This window comes from Aquarana catesbeiana, linkage group LG05, assembly GCF_042186555.1.
Source record: "Aquarana catesbeiana isolate 2022-GZ linkage group LG05, ASM4218655v1, whole genome shotgun sequence".
NCBI classification, from domain to species: domain Eukaryota; kingdom Metazoa; phylum Chordata; class Amphibia; order Anura; family Ranidae; genus Aquarana; species Aquarana catesbeiana.
Window position 1 is genome coordinate 259,898,246 of NC_133328.1, and position 17,967 is coordinate 259,916,212.

A 17,967-nucleotide genomic window follows, 5' to 3' on the forward strand; every position below is an offset into this window, starting at 1 on the left:
GGAGAAACCTCAGTATCAGAGGGGTTGGAGGAAACTCATATCCCCTCTGAAAGTTCCATGGTTGAACTAGGGCATCCACCCCTGCTGACCTCGGAGATGGGAATCTCGAAAAAAATAGAGGCGTCTTCGCATTGAGCGGGGAGGCAAAAAGATCTATTTGGGGAGTTGCTGGCATATCCAGAGGAAGACCCTCGGGTTCAGCGACCATTCGTTGTTGTCGCTGAATGTTCTTGAAAGATAATCGGCTAACGAATTCTCGGGCCCTGGAATATATGCGGCTCGTAGGTTGATTATATTCCTCTCGGCCCATGTTAGAATGGGTGTTACCTCGTTCAAGAGGGACCTGCTGTGCATTCCCCCCTGATTCTGGACATAGGCCACTGCCGCTCTGTTGTCCATCTGGAGAAGGATGGATTTTTGCCCTGAGGAAGGTGGCTAGATGCAAGATCGCCATCCAAGCTGCCCTTAGCTCCAAGTTGTTTGACCCTACTTCTGCTGAATTGAATTGCCATCTCCCCTGTACCAACTGGTCTTGATAGTGTGCTCCCCACCCTAACCAACTTGCGTCTGTTGTCAGAACAGTCCATGAGATGGGACCAAGGGAACAGTGAACCAGAAGGTTGGATGGCCTTGTCCACCACCAGAGGCTGGATTTCGTTGCGGGCGCAATCAATATCCTCTGATCCGGGTGATCCTTCCTCCACTGTGATAGAAAGCCCAGCTGGAACGCCCGTAGATGCCACCTGGCCCATTTCACCATGGGTATGCATGAAGAGAGGGACCCTAGCAGGCTCAGACAGTCTGATGCTGACATGGAATGGCTCGCCATTGCTCTTTTTACTTTCCATATCAATGTAGGAATTTTTTCTGATGGGAGTGAAACTGCTTTTTCTGGAGCGTTGAAGAATGCTCCTAGGTATGTCATCTCCTGTGTAGGTGTGAGCTGGCTTTTGGAATAGTTGATCAGACACTGTCTAGGACCAATTGCACATGTATTTCTAAGTTCTGTTTGTGCTGGGATAGAATTAGGATATCGTCCAAATAATGTAGTACTCAAATACCTTTCTCTCGAAGAGGAGCCAAGATCGCCACTAGTACCTTGGTGAAGGTCCTGGGTGCTGTTGAAATCCCGAAGGGAAGACATTGGAATTGAAGATGTAAGTCACCTACTCTGAACCCGAAAGAAAGGCTGAAACTGCCGATGGATAGGTATATGAAGATACGCATCTTGAAGGTCTATAGAAGCCATCCAATCCCCAGGTTGTACAGATAGGATTACTGTGTTTAAGGACTCCATTTTGAAATGTTCCACATGGATATTACTGTTCAACCTCTTCAGGTCCAGCACAGGCCTCCAACCCCCCAACTTCTTGGGTACCAAAAAGACTGGGGAATAAAATCCTAAGTGCTTTTCCGAGTCCAGAACTGGCACTACTGCCTGCTGGAGAATAAGAATTTGAATATATTGAAGAAGGGCCTCCTTCTTTTCTTTGGAGGTTGGAATTTTGGTGGGCTGAAAGGAAAAAGGGGGGGGCGCCTTTTGAATTTCCAGAAATGCCCTTAAAGGACAGTGGATATTGCCCACTGGTCTATGCAATCTTCCACCCAAACCTGGGCAAACGCCTTGAGATGAGTTCCCACTGGACCAGTTTGGGTGGAGAGGGCGTCAAAAGGACTTCTGGCTCTCAACCATGGATGTAGAGGCTTTAGGTTTTCCCGACTTCAAAAAAGTGGCTTGCGAGACCTTCCAGCCTCTTCTGTACTCCCTTCCTGGCCGGTGCGATCTGGAATCCTTCGCTCTCTGCTGGACAGCTGGGTGTGTAGCGAATCTCTTCCTCCTGCCTCTGTCCTGGGGAATCAAACCACTTTTCCCCCCTGTGACTCTGGTAATAGCCGCATCCATTTTTTTCGCCGAACAGAGCTTTCCCATCATATGGGATACGACACCAGGATTGTTTTGATGTTGGGTCGGCAGACCATGGCTTTAGCCATAACGCTTTTCTGGCCGTGATGGAGTACAGCATGGCTCTGGAGGAACATTTTAAGACATCAATGGCTGCTTCTGCTATGAAATCTGAGACCAATTTTAATTCATCCAGCGCCTTAATAATTTCCTCTGAGTCCACACCTTGTCTGAGGGCTGTTTCGATGTTGTCCGACCATACTCTGGTAGCTCTCGAGATCGAGGTCAGAGCTACCACCGGTTTGCATGCTCCTCCAGCTGCCTGATAAGACTTTTTTAGGTCTTAATCAATTCTTCGGTCAAGAACATCCTTAAAGTGGATGTAAACCCGAAATTTTTTTTTTTTTTTTTATATCATACTGTAGAGTATAAGATTTCCTATCATTTGAGCCCAGTCTTGCCACACAGAGTTAATCCATCTCTGAGCAATCCTCTTTTATTGTTCAGTGAAATAAATCTTGACAAACAGAGAAAAACTTTGTCAAATACTCCCCCTTGCTGTGAGTGACAGGTGATTTACATATCTGGTGCACTAGCCTAAGAGACATGCAGTATTTTTTAATTCCCACCCACTCCTTTCTTCAGCAGCTCTGCGAGGATTGGCTGTTCCACACCTCAGCATGATTTGGCATGCTGAAGTCATGTGGTTACTTTCCTGTCTTTTCACTGGATGTTAGAGATCATAGCAGAAGTTCAGTGTAAGAAATAAACAGGAGAAAATGCATATTGACAAGGGGAGTGTAGAGGTGGGTGGGGAGTCTACTGACATCACGACTCCACTCACCGAGCTCCAGACAACAGACCACCACCCACAGAATCTGCAGTTTTTCGGGTCTAATAACAGACAGAGGGGAAACATTTGACAGGTAAAGATACATGCAGGAGGCATGTATATCCTTATAGATAACCCCTGTGGCAGTAGTTTAGAAAGGATGACATTGGGTTTACATCCACTTTAAAGGAGACAGCTTCTTCTAAGGGTAGTGTCGTATTTCTGGCTAACCTCATAATTGAGGCATCTGCAGTCGGTACAGTATCAAAGAGTTGGGCGTCTGCTTCTGCCAGCGGATATAATTTGAGAAAACGATTATAAGCAATGGGTCTTCTTTCCACTTTCTACCACTCATCTGTCACTACCTCCTTGATTTCTTCCATCAAGTGGAAGGTTGATAATTTCTTCTTTAAGTGTGGAAAATATCTTTTTGTTTTAGATGGAGGCTCTGGATCCTCCTCCCATTGGATTGTGTCCTTAACTGCGGTGATGAAAGGTTCAACTAGAGCGAAGTCAAAGGCCGAAGTATTATCCTCCACCATTTCTGTCTTGTCTCCAGAAATAACCTCTGCATCAGGATGAGGGGTGGGTATATTTACTGCCGTTTCGGCCGAGGATGGGTTAACTTGGTCTTGGGATAAGGCCAACTCCCGGATTGTATCCTTGATCAGGCTTTTAATTGATTCCATCGACTGCTCTTTGTCTCTTTCTTTGTCACCCGTGGCCTCCAGTAGGCACTGCCCGTATACTAATTTCTCAGGCAGGGCTTGTTTTCCGCATACCCAACATGTTTTTTCCCTTGGATACACGGGTCTGTGCTGGGATTTGTGCCTATAGAGGCATGTGGGGTGACCTCTGGTCACTGCGGGAGGCATCAGCCGAAGATGAATGAGAGCGACCCGAGCTTCTATGTCCCTTTGATCTTCTGTCTGGAGAATTTTGTGGGATGACCTGCAGGATGATCCCCGACGCGGGCTATAATAAAAAATAGAAACAAAGAAAAAAGATGTTCCAACTTGCCCGGAGTGCTCTTTAAAAAAAAAAAAAAATTTTACCTGACTGTTGCAGCCCTTACCTAGTGGTATGTTGAGGATCTTTTTGATGCAGGATTAGACTACTAGGGGCATCTGGGGAAAAAAGGAAGAAACTAAATAAAAAATAAAAAGAGGAACAATATGATTTAAAAAAAAAACAAAAAAAAACACATACATATGCCGTGACTCCGCCCCCCGCCGGGTAAAGCAGAGCCAAACGGCGCCGCACACTCCTTCAGGGGGAGGAAATACACATGGAGGGACACTGAAGAAGGTAGCAAACAGTATACAGTAAATATATATATATATATATATATATATATATATATATATATATATATATATATATATATATGACATGCCACAAAAGGAAAATAGAGGAGAGAGACAGGCTCCTGTTAACCTTCAAAAAACGGCCCAAAAAAAAGATCCACAGAAAAACGGGCTCCCATACTTATCTGGCGCCTTTAGCAGCCCAAGCAATGGGACTCCATACTGCAGGAGAGCATGAACCTGCAACGGTCACACCATAAAGCGGTGAGGTGGGGCTGATCGTGATCCTGCAGGAATGAGGACAGAGAAAAGAATACCGGCTGAGGGGAGCAACTCTTTTTTTTTATAGAGTTAAAGTGGTCCTGTGGGTTGGTAGGGGGCGTAGCTACCAACCATGGGTATGCTGCCATGGAGGCACCCGGAAAGCATTTTATTAAACTAAATTTGATAAAAATCAAGAAAATCAAATTTAAATGAAAAAAAAATCAGATTTTTTTTTTTATTTGTTTTTAAAAAGTCATTGATTTTTATCCACGCTGGAAATTTGTTTGTGCGATAAAGTTTTGATTTTTTTTTATATACCGTATACTTGACTCTGCCTCGTGTGGGTGCCAGTAAAGTCCACGGCAGCAGGACTGGTTCTTGCAAACATTTTCTATGTATTAGTAAAATTGTACATATCATCACAACTACTTTGTGCATCCAGGTGGATTATACCTTGTTTTTTTCAGGATAAATTGGGCTTTTATTCAGTGGTAAATGGTAATGGATATCTCCTGATTTATTTTTTATTATTAAAGGAAAGCTGGCCCAAAATAGTAAAAAGAAAATCTTTTCTTAAATTTAGCTGTATATTTTTCCTACTCCTAACGATCACAGCGATTAACACACACATATGTGTTTGTTATTTGTTGTTTGTACCCCTAGTACAGCCCAAAAACAGTAGTATACATTTTGCTTTTTTTTTTTTTTTTTTTTTTTAGTCCTACTTAAAACACACTAACACTCATACTAACTGACACTCATACTAATACTAATTAAAAAAAAAAAAAAATAGAAAAAAAAATCCTGCCCAAAATATACTGACCATTGACCCAAACACTAACCCTGGCACTGACCTAGATCAAACCTTGATCTAGGTATTTTTTCTTATTATTCTCTTTTTTTTTTTTTACACACTTTTTTTTTTTCCTCTCTGCGAGGAGAGAAAGATGCGCACTGTACCCTTCCTCTCCATTCAGAGAAAGAGAAACACGGGCAAGCTTCACAGTGATTGATCAATCAGTAGCTACCACAGCGATCAGGTGACCCAGAATCGGGAGTTCCGGGTCCCGATCGCTAGTACGGCACTGTGCAATGTGCTCCCAGACAGATACACATAGATGCGGCCCCACGCCAAAAAGCCCAATCCAGTAAGGCCACATATACAGTATCTCACAAAAGTGAGTACACCCCTCACATTTTTGTAAATATTTTATTACAGTATATCTTTTCATGTTACAACACTGAAGAAATGACACGTTGTTACAATGTAAAGTAGTGAGTGTACAGCTTGTATAACAGTGTAAATTTGCTGTCCCCTCAAGATAACTCAGCACACAGTCATTAATGTCTAAACCGCTGGCAACAAAAGTGAGTACACCCTTACGTGAAAATGTCCAAATTGGGCCCAAGGTGTCAAATTTTGTGTGGCCACCATTATTTTCCAGTACTGCCTTAACCCTCGTGGGCATTCAGTTCACCAGAGCTTCACAGGTTGACACTGGAGTCCTCTTACACTCCTCCATGACAACATCATGGAGCTGGTGGATGTTAGAGACCTTGTGCTTCTCCACCTTCCGTTTGAGGATGCCACACAGATACTCAATAGGGTTTAGGTCTGGAGACATGCTTGGCCAGTCCATCACCTTTACCCTCAGCTTCTTTAGCAAGGCAGTGGTCATCTTGGAGGTGTGTTTGGGGTCGTTCTCATGTTGGAAAACTGCCCTGCGGCCCAGTCTCCGAAGGCAGGGAATCATGCTCTGCTGCAGTATGTCACAGTACATTTTGGCTTTCATGGTTCCCTCAGTGAACTGTAGCTCTCCAGTGCCGGCAGAACTTATGCATCCCAAGACCATGACACTCCCACCACCATGCTTGACTGTAAGCAAGACACACTTGTCTTGCTTACTCCTCACCTGGTTGCCACCACACGCTTGACACCATCTGAACCAAATAAGTTTATCTTGGTCTCATCAGACCACAGGACATGGTTCCAGCAATCCATGTCCTTAGTCTGCTTATCTTCAGCAAACTTTGTTATGGCGATTTTTACCTACCTCACGTATACGCTTAATTATACATAACATAAGTGATTAAAACCTTTTATCTATATATGAATCAACCAATGCGGTTGCAGCTATAACCCATGAAATCAATAAGGAATGATAATGGTACTAAAATACAAAGATGACATTTATACAGAAAAGAAAAGTTAGAATAATTGGATATTACCAAATATAACATAGTGATGTTACAAATACAGTGTTGCCAGTCTACAAAGATAATTAATGCAAAAAGGAGATATGGTTACAATTGACATACAGGCATGGAAAGTATTCAGACCCCCCTAAATTTTTCACTCTTTGTTATATTGCAGTCATTTGCTAAAATCATTTAAGTTAATTTTGTTTCCTCATTAATGTACACACAGCACCCCATATTGACAGAAAAACACAGAATTGTTGACATTTTTGCAGATTTATTAAAAAAGAAAAACTGAAATATCACATGGTCCTAAGTATTCAGACCCTTTGCTGTGACACTCATATATTTAACTCAGGTGCTGTCCATTTCTTCTGATCATCCTTGAGATGGTTCTACACCTTCATTTAAGTCCAGCTGTGTTTGATTATACTGATTAGACCTGATTAGGAAAGCCACACACCTGTCTATATAAGACCTTACAGCTCACAGTGCATGTCAGAGCAAATGCGAATCATGAGGTCAAAGGAACTGCCTGAAGAGCTCAGAGAGAATTGTGGCAGGGCACAGATCTGACCAAGGTTACAAAAAATTTCTGCTCCACTTAAGGTTCCTAAGAGCACAGTGGCCTCCATAATCCTTAAATGGAAGACATTTGGGATGACCAGAACCCTTCCTAGAGCTGGCCGTGCGGCCAAACTAAGCTATCGGGGGAGAAGAGCCTTGGTGAGAGAGGTAAAGAAGAACCCAAAGATCACTGTGGCTGAGCTCCAGAGATGCAGTCGGGAGATGGGAGATAGTTGTAGAAAGTCAACCATCACTGCAGCCCTCCACAAGTCGGGTCTTTATGGCAGAGTGGCCCGATGGAAGCCTCTCCTCAGTGCAAGACACATAAAAGCCTGCATGGAGTTTGCTAAAAAACACCTGAAGGACTCCAAGATGGTGAGAAATAAGATTCTTTGGTCTGATGAGACCAAGATAGAACTTTTTGGCCTTAATTCTAAGCGGTATGTGTGGAGAAAACCAGGCACTGTTCATCACCTGTCCAATACAGTCCCAACAGTGAAGCATGGTGGTGGCAGCATCGTGCTGTGGAGGTGTTTTTCAGCTGCAGGGACAGGATGGCTGGTTGCAATCGAGGGAAAGATGAATGTGGCCAAGTACAGGGATATCCTGGACGAAAACCTTCTCCAGAGTGCTCAGGACCTCAGACTGGGCCGAGGGTTTACCTTCCAACAAGACAATGACCCTAAGCACACAGCTAAAATAACAAAGGAGTGGCTTCACATCAACTCCGTGACTGTTCTTGAATGGCCCAGCCAGAGCCCTCAAAAAGAAAAAGAAAAACTGCGCTGCAGAGCAAAAAAGGTCAAAGGTAAAAGCTGCACACAAAATACACCAATATCTGTGTATACCATGAAAAATAAAAAATAAATAAAGTGCGCTAATTATATGAAAATACACACATAGATGTGAATACATGTGGGTAGTAGTAAAAACCACAATCTACTGAGAGCAAGTAAATGACTCCATGAGTGGTAAAAATATATAAGTGCAAAACATAAAAACTCAAATAAAAAGAAGAAACAAAAAATGTGTACATGTGAAATACAATGATATTAATAGCGTGAAAATCTGAAAATCAAACAAACTCAGTCCATGGGTTCAAATATAAAAAGTTCATCAGTGAAAAAAAGCTTCCATCCACTATACAGCTCAGCAGCAACTAATTCCCCTATGAGTGGATTGACAAAGGAGAGAGATGTGCAGGATGGTGCAAATCCACTGGCGGTGACTCCAATAAGTGAGAAAGTGATAAAGGTGGACTCTTACCCTCCGTGTTGGACCCCCTCCTTGGCAGGGTCTATCAGGCATGCAGATTTTTGCCCTCTGCAGGGACCATGTAATGAGAAGATCTCCCCAGCAGCTGTTAGGAATGTTGTCTCCGATCCGGGCTGGTCCAAGTGAAACATAAAAAAAGGGAAAGAAAAACTGCGCTATAGACCAAAATAAACAATTAATCGTTGAAAAGCTGCAATCCTGACAATAAACATCAATTGTGGGAAAAACATAAAAAGTAAAAGGAATTGCGCTAATGCATGTGCAAAATAACATAAAAACGATATATATAAAGTTAAGTGCAAAAGTAGAAATAAAACTGAATGTGAATAACAGTTGATGATAATCCACCGTAATGTCCCAATAAAATAAGAGCTCAATGTAGTATGTAAAGAACTCCAATTCGCCCAAAAAGTGCAAAAACAAAAAGTCCAAGTAATAATACGATCAGTGACAGCAAAGGAGGGTCCACCACCAGGGATAGAAGGGGTTGCTCCTTACCAGATGGCCATGACCCCCCACTACAGAGGGTCACAGCAAGCAGATAAGATTGTAACACAGAGATTGGGGACTTCTATCAGCATCCACCAGGGGTCGCCTCACCGTCAGTCACTCCAGCAAAGTAGAGTAGAGCGCTGCTCGCTCAGGTACTACATAGACTTGTGTGTAAAGGACGTCGTCAGCAGGCCGGGGGCGGAGGGTGAGAGCTCCTTTTCATTCTATGGTGTATCCCTGCCATTGGCTTTGCTGGAGTGACTGACGGTGAGGCGACCCCTGGTGGATGCTGATAGAAGTCCCCAATCTCTGTGTTACAATCTTATCTGCTTGCTGTGACCCTCTGTAGTGGGGGGTCATGGCCATCTGGTAAGGAGCAACCCCTTCTATCCCTGGTGGTGGACCCTCCTTTGCTGTCACTGATCGTATTATTACTTGGACTTTTTGTTTTTGCACTTTTTGGGCGAATTGGAGTTCTTTACATACTACATTGAGCTCTTATTTTATTGGGACATTACGGTGGATTATCATCAACTGTTATTCACATTCAGTTTTATTTCTACTTTTGCACTTAACTTTATATATATCGTTTTTATGTTATTTTGCACATGCATTAGCGCAATTCCTTTTACTTTTTATGGTCCAAGTGAAACGCCTGGAGAGGGGGGGAAGGAAAGCTCTCTTGCTCCCAGTGTGGCAAAGGAAAAAACAAAAGAGCGGAGCTCCAATAGTGTAAAAAGTTTCGGAATTTATTAAATAAAAGTACAGACCGCAACGGAGAGTGCACGCTCCGTGAGGTGAAAATACAATTAAAAACAAGCCGGCATATAAAAATCGTAATAACCCGTGCATAACATGGGGCAATCGTGACGGCTTACAACGTAGCCACGCCCTACATGTTTCGTCATTAGTAGACGTCTTCAAAGGGGCACGGGCTACGTGTTAAGCCATCCCCTATATAGTATAACTGCACACCAAGCCTCGTTTTCACCTCCACTCTCAGGGGAGGGAAAACCCAATCCTCTACCTGGTGCTCCTCAGTGAATGGATGTTGCCAAGGTGACACATAGGACTGAAACTAAACAAAACTTCAGCCCCTCCCAGCAGAGCCAATCTCTCGCGCCATCTGGAGGAAGAAGCCCAGTATTACTAGACAATTAATATGTCTTACAGATGCTAATTTGGAACGTAAAACTGACAGAGCAGAAAGGAGAAAATCACTGAATCTCACCAAGAGGCAAGATGTGATGGAAAAAATTGTAAGTATATATGGAAATGTACGGAAAAGAAACAACGTTCATCTCCGTAAATAAAACCACATTCAAAAAACACATGTATGAAAAAAATATATATATGTATTAAAGTCACACCGTAATAAATGGAGGCCCATCCATGAACGTGAAGAGCACTCGGTATCACAATGATGCGACTAAATCATTATAATGTATAATATCTAAACATATCACTATGCTCCCAAAAAAAAAAAAAAAATTGTGAATGGATGAAGAGATAAAAAAAGTGAATGGATGAAAAAAAAAAAAAAAAAAAAAAAAAAAAAAGCCAGAGCCCTGACTTAAACCCAATTGAGCATCTCTGGAGAGACCTAAAAATGGCTGTACATCAACGTTTACCATCCAACCTGACAGAACTGGAGAGGATCTGCAAGGAGGAATGGCAGAGGATCCCCAAATCCAGGTGTGAAAAACTTGTTGCATCTTTCCCAAAAAACTCATGGCTGTATTTTTTTTTTTTTTTATAATTTAATCTTTTAGTATGAATTTTATAGGTATACAAACAAAAGACGTCAAATCACATTTTCACATTATACATTGTGTCTCCTATATCAAAATCCCCCTTCCCTCCCTCCCTCCCTTATTGATCTGTTCTCCTCACATCTTTCTATGTTAACCTGTTTCTATCATTGCCTGTGAATATTTTTCTGACATTTTGAACATTCTCCATTTCTCCAAAGTTGCCCTATAATTTTCGATCCGCGCTGCATAGGTACTCCATGTTGCTAATATAATCCACTCTCTGTAACCACTCTTTAATACTTGGCTTCTTAGTGCACAGCCATTTTTTAGGGATAAAACCTTTTGCCGCGTTGAGCAGAAACGGAACCAAGGTTTTTTTATATTGTTTCCTTGTTTTGGTTGTTCCCTGGAACAAGCAGTTCCAGGGTTTTTGAGGGATCCTCTCTCCTGTTATTGTCTCTGTATGGTCTAATATACCTCGCCAGTATTCTTTTATCCCTGGGCATTCCCACCATATATGCAGTGTTGTTTCTTGTTTTTTGCAGTCCCTCCAACAATGTGGGGACTTATCTGGCTGAATTTTATTAATTCTTTCTGGTGTCAAACGCCAGCGGACCATGCACTTATAATTTACTTCTATCGAGGTTATATCAGAGGCACAGTTGTAGACTGCATTTATCATTTGCGTTTCATCTAATTTTAGGCTCATGTCCTGTTCCCATTTTTTAATGAAGGATAGGGTCCTGTGTCCCTCTAATTCTGTTAAAATTTCATATGTTTGAGATAAGCCATGCTTTACAGAATTTTTTTTCGTTACAAAGCTTTTCTATTGACGTTAGTTCTTTCTCCTCTCTGATTGGTTGAGGGATTGTGTTTACAAAATGTTTTATTTGTAGGTACTCCCATTCTTTTAAGTAAGAACACCCGTGCTTTATTATTAAATCCTGCTTTGTCATGATTTCCCTGTGTCTTATAACATCTTTTAATCCACTCTCTGTAACCACTCTTTAATACCTGGCTTCTTAGTGCACAGCCATTTTTTAGGGATAAAACCTTTTGCCCATTTGTTTACCCAATTGTGATCCATTTCCTGGTGTAAAAAAATTTGTGCCCGCAAGTGAGATTAATGGAGAATTGTATTTCCATTTTTCTTTATGGTGAAGTGCATCCCATATTTTAAGTACTATTTTAGTCATCTCGTGTCATTTTACTATGTGTTCTATATTTCTGTGGTATCCAGATAATTTTTGGAAGTTGTGTACCATATAGTGTGTCTTCCATCTTTACCATTATCTTTTTAGTGTTTAGGTTGGCCCATTCAACTTCAAATTCAACATAAAGTTTTTTAACCTCGATGCCAGTACTTTAGCGTATAGTTTTATGTCGGCATTTAATAGCGATATGGGCCGATAGTTAGAACAAATAGTTCTGTCCTTCCCCGGCTTTGGTATAGCAGAGATATTTGCCAGGAGGGATTCCTTTCTTATTTCCTCATTCTCCCCTATTTTATTCAAATAATTACATAGTTCTGGGACAAGTTGTTCTTTGAATCTTTTGTAATATTTAATTGAAAAGCCATCTGGGCCTGGGCTTTTCCCCCCTGGTGTTTCCTTTAAGGCTTTAAAAATTTCTTCCTTTGTAATTGGGCCGTCTAATAGTTCTGCGTTTTCTGCTGATATCTTTGGTAGGCCAACTTCCGCTAGGTATTCCCGTATTTTCACTTTTCTAACATCTTCCTCTTTTCGTGACTCCTTCTTTCTGATTGCATATAATGCACTATAATATGTTTTAAAGGCATTAGCTATCTCCGTTGTTTTATATTTGATTTCCGCTTTCTCACTATTTTTTCAATATAGTTTAGGGGTTTTTTTTTCCTTAGATATTTTTGCTAGATATTTCCCTGGTTTATTCCCCCACATATACCTTTCTTTTGCCACGTTTTTAAATACTTTCCTAGTTTCCTGCTCCATCATATCATTTAATTGGCCTCTTTTTATTATAATCTTCTGGTGTGTGTCTATGTCTAGTTGTGATTTGTGATTTTGCTCCAATTCATATAATTCCTTTATTATATTTTTCATTTTTGATTCTCTTTCTTTTTTTTGCCAGCTCCAATGGAAATCCATTTCTCCTGGATATAGGCCTTGTGGGCCTCCCAGATTGTTGCCTTTGACACATCTGGTGTATCATTTATTTAAAATATTGTTCGATCTCAGTCATTATTGTTCTTCCTACTTCTTCATCATCAATAAGATCTTCATTTAATCTCAATAAGCCTTTTCTGCTCTCCATATCTCTAAATCTTATTTTTACTGTTACTGGAGCATAGTCAGAGACAGAGATTATTCCCTGTACTTGGCCGCATTCATCTACCTTCCTTTCATCCACTGTAAAACTAATGTTCCTTGATATACCAATGGCGACTCCTTTTGACCTCTTATTTGGGGTATCAGTGTAATACCAAGTTGAAATCGCACGTGAATACAACTTGGTATTTGGGTCAAGCAATATATGCATTTCCTGTAGGAAGATTATATCTGCGAAGTACCTCTCCATCTCCTTAAGCACAATATATCTTTTTTCAGGGGAGTTGAAACCTCTCACATTTTATGTAATAAACTTAAAGTCTGTCATTAGCTTGCTAATATTACTTATTTTCGCAGGTAATTGAGGACAAACAGATCTTCTACCCCCCCGTCAACCTCTCCCTCACACCACACCCTTCTCCCCCCCCCCCCACCACCCAGCCCCCCTCCCCTGCCATCAGGTGGAATCTTGCCCCCTTGATCTGAAGCACTTTTCTGGGGATCACCCTGTCCCTTGGCTTCCTTTGACCTGAGGTTGAGTTCTGTTTGGTGACGTCGTAAGTCATCCCACCTACTGCCAGTGAGATGGTACTAGAACCTGCCAAGAGTCCGGGTCCCTAATCCCCTAATGTTTAATTTTAGTCTTTTCATAATTCCTTTCAGGCCCACCCCACCCACCCAACACCCCCCCACCCCTCCCGACACCCCCCACCCTGCCCCCTCCCAGGTCTCTCGTGGGAAAAAAAAAGCAACATTTTTCATTCAAGAGTGATGTATGCTCTTGCAGCTTCGTAAAACTGTAAAATTAACCTGGCCTCTTTTCTATACGGTCTTTCGGTATGGGGATCTCCAGTTTTCTGAAAAATTCCACTGTGTCGTCTATAAATCTCAGCCTAGCTGTACAAACATTTTTTCTACCTATTAGGCATGAAGGGAAACGCCATTTGTATTGGACATCATTCTCGCATAGAATTGCTAACAAGGGTTTTAAAGTTCTCCTTCTTTTCAAAGTTTCCTGTGATATATCTTGATAGAATTGGATGCGATTTCCTTCATGTTCTATAGGTGATTTCTCTCTCAGGTTTCGCCATAGGGAATTTTTGTCTTCCCAATTCTTGAATCGCACAATGATGTCTCTTGGATTCTCCTGTGGGAGTTCTTTTGGCTTTTTTATCCTATGGACTCTCTCAATTTTTATTGGATTAGTTATTTCTTTATCCATCAAGGGGTTACAGATCTTTTTAATGACTTCTGTTAGATCTTCTTGATGGGAGGTTTCTGGTACACCACGTATCCTTATGTTTTTTCTTCTATCCCTGTTTTCTTGTTCCTCTAATTTATATGCTTGTTCTTGTACTTTTTTCAAGGTCTTAATTTCTGCTTCTAATTTCCCTATATTGATACTGTTACTTTCGGATATTTTTTCCAATTCTTTCTAAAATATGGCCGAGATTTTTGTGGATTCTTTCCATTTCAGTTTTCAAGTACTTTCTTAAAGCAGCGAACATAGATGCAATTTCATTTTTAGTCGGTAAGGAGGGGTTATTTTGTTGCAGCTGTTTGTCTCTAGATGCACGCTTTAAGGTTGTTTCACAGCAAAGCATTCCATAAACCGTTTTGTGATGTACTCACCACTCTGGTGCTTCTCTAGGCGTGGGTCTTTTTTGCTTTGCTCAGCTTCACTGCCTATTGATTCCAGGTGAGCATGTGAAGGGTCGGAGGGATTGGGGGGGGAGGAGGGTGCGGGCCGCTCAAGATAACCCCTTTTCGTCTCAGTTCCGAAGCAGGGTCCCTGGTGGGAGTATCAGCTGTCTCTGGTTATCATTCCATGAGACATGTCGGTATCTTCCTTAGGGGGGTTCTCACTTCTTCATCCAGCCCTCTTAATTGCCCAATGGGGCGGTTGAAAAGGGAAGAAGAGATGATGTCTTGGGGGGAAGGTAACTGACGCTCTCCGTCCTCCCGCTCTCTCCACAATCTGACCGCCAGGCTGATTTCAGTGTTCTATCTTGCCTAGTGGAGCAGAGAGCAGGGAGCGTCTGGGGCTACGGCTGCAAGTCGTCCGCCTCGTTCTCCTCCTATGAGGCAGCTGCCCATGAGAGCCGTATCCTCTCACCTAATCCGGGCCCGGAGAGTACTCCGGGCTCTTTCAGCGAAGACGATACTCCTGTGAATGACATGGCAGAGTTTAAGCTGTCCCCCGTCCGTCTACTAAAGTGCTCGGAGTGCAGCCGAGTGGGAGGGGGGGGGGTAGTCAGGCGGGCTCAGGCGGACATGATCGGGTCCTTCAGCAGGGAGTAGGGCCTGGTTCTCCCCTGCACGCTCTAGGTGAGGGCGCACGCCATTACTAGGCTCCTCCCTCCAGGCCTTTTTTTTGACTCGTGGCTGTATTAGATCAAAAGGGTGCTCCTACTAAATACTGAGCAAAGGGTCTGAATACTTAAGACCATGTGATATTTCAGTTTTTCTTTTTTAATAAATCTGCAACAATGTCAACAACTCTGTGTTTTTCTGTCAATATGGGGTGCTGTGTTTACATTAATGAGGAAAAAAAGGAACTTAAATTATTTTAGCAAATGGCTGCAATATAACAAAGAGTGAAAAATTTAAGGGGGTCTGAATACTTTCTGTCCCCACTGTACACATGCTATCAAGGTATTAAGGCAAATCCTAGGATAGAAAAAGTTAGAGAAAAGAAAATAGAAATAAGATAATACGTATACATTACATAGACAGCCCTTACGTGACCATGCTTCATCTAGACTGTGAGACTAAGAGACAGCGCATCCCTAGCAGCTTTTTTTTAATATGTTCCCTCTCTACCCATCCCTACCAATCACACCAATGGACTAATTTAATTGGCATTGTATCCTGATTGGCTGAAATTCAATCCTAGTTGGCCATTATGCTTCTCACATAAGCATTAGACTCTCTTTGGTGCCTCTCTGTCTGAAACATGATTACCTTTGTTAAGGCTATCTCTTGATTTAAAACAGTCAGCCCACTTTGATCTTGGCCTAAATTAGCATTTCAAGAACTTATGATCAGGTGGAGACACAATGTCTGCTCCTCACCCCAAAGACAATAGTGTAACTTATTCAGTATGTAGACAACAGACAAAAGACGTTGGTCTTTTGAGATACAGAAAACACCTCTCATGATTAAACCCAAAAATATATTACGTACACACGTTCCTATAACATACATGGCAACAAAAGTGAGTACACCCCTAAGTGAAAATGTCCAAATTGGGCCCAATTAGCCATTTTTCCTCCCCGGTGTGATGTGACTTGTAATGCCCCTTACACACGATCGGAATTTCCGTCAGAAAAACCTTGGATGGTTTTTCCGACGGAATTTTGCTCAAGCTTGCCTTGCATACACACGGTCACACTAAAGTTCTCTGAACTTTCGACCGTCAAGAACGCGGTGACGTACAACACTATGACGAGCCAAGAAAATTAAGTTCAATGCTTCCGAGCATGTGTCGAATTGTTTCCGAGCATGCATAGGAATTTTGTGCGTCGGAATTGCTACAGATGATCGGAATTTCCGATAGGAACTTTTTCCGTCGGAAAAATAGAGAACCTGCTCTCAATCTTTTGCTGGCGGAAATTTCGCCAGCAAAAGTCCGATGGAGCATACACACGGTCGGAATTTCCGACCAAAAGCTCACATCGGACTTTTGCTGGCAGAATTTCTGATCGTGTGTACGCGGCATTAGTGTTACAAGGTCTCAGGTGTGAATGGGCAGCAGGTGTGTTAAATTTGGTGTTATCAATCTCACTCTCTCATACTGGTCACTGAAAGTTCAACTTGGCACCTCATGGCAAAGAACTCTCTGAGGATCTGAAAAAAATAATTGTTGCTCTACATAAAGATGGTCTAGGCCAGGGATATGCAATTAGCGGACCTCCAGCTGTTGCTAAACTTGTAGTCCCATCATGCTTCTGCATCTGGGTGTCATGCTTGTGGCTCTCAGAGTCTTGCTATGCCTCATGGGAATTGTAGTTCTGCAACAGCTGGAGGTCCGCTAATTGCATATCCCTGGTCTAGGCTATCAAAAGATTTTCAAGACCCTGAAACTGAGCTGCAGCACGGTGGCCAAGACCATACAGCAGTTTAACAGGACAGGTTCCACTCAGAACAGATCTCGCCATGGTTGACCAAAGGAGTTGAGTGCACGTGCTCACCATCATATCCAGAGGTTGTCTTTGGGAAATAGATGTATGAGTGCTGCCAGGATTGCTGCAGAGGTTCAAGGGGTGGTGGGGTCAGCCTGTCAGTGCTCAGACCATACGCCACACACTGCCTCAAATTTGTCTGCATGGCTGTCGTCCCAGAAGGAAGCCTGTTCTAAAGATGATGCACAAGAAAGCCTGCAAACAGTTTGCTGAAGACAAGCAAAGATTATTACATGGATTACTAGAACCATGTCCTGTGGTCTGATGAGACCAAGATAAATGTATTTGGTTCAGATGGTGTCAAGCGTGTGTGCCGGCAACCAGGTGAGAAGTACAAAGACAAGTGTGTCTTGCCTACAGTCAAGCATGTTGGTGGGAGTGTCATGGTCTGGGGCTGCATGAATGCTGCCGGCACTGGGGAGCTACAGTTCATTGAGGGAACCATGAATGCCAAAATGTACTGTGACATACTGAAGCAGAGCAGCATCCCCTCCTTGCGGAGACTGGGCTGCAGGGCAGTATTCCAAAATGATAACAACCCTCCAAGACGACCACTGCCTTGCTAAAGAAGCTGAGGGTAAAGGTAATGGACTGGCCAAGCATGTCTCCAGACCTAAACCCCTAAAAGGTGAAGGAGCGCAAGTTCTCTAACATCCACCAGCTCCGTGATGTCGTCATGGAGGAGTGGAAGAGGACTCCAGTGTCAACCTGTGAAGCTCTGGTGAACTCCATGCCCAAGAGGGTTAAGGCAGTGCTGGAAAATAATGGTGGCCACACAAAATATTGACACTTTGGGCCCAATTTGGATATTTTCACTTAGGGGTGTACTCACTTTTGTTGCCAGCAGTTTAGACATTAATGGCTATGTATTGCGTTATTTTGAG

At 42.5% G+C, this 17,967-nt stretch overlaps 1 protein-coding gene across 6 annotated transcripts in view; it reads left to right on the plus strand.

Moving 5' to 3' along the window:
- The window catches only part of ATPSCKMT (ATP synthase c subunit lysine N-methyltransferase), a 341,459-nt gene that overhangs the window by 35,037 nt on the left and 288,455 nt on the right, over positions 1 to 17,967 (plus strand). Inside the window, exon 2 of one of the 6 annotated variants that reach the window (XM_073630734.1) lies at positions 3,175 to 3,320. The exons of the other annotated variants lie outside the window; for them this stretch is intronic. The gene's annotated coding sequence lies outside the window, so the exon portion shown is untranslated. The remainder of the gene's footprint in view (positions 1 to 3,174; positions 3,321 to 17,967) is intronic. 6 annotated transcript variants of the gene reach the window in all.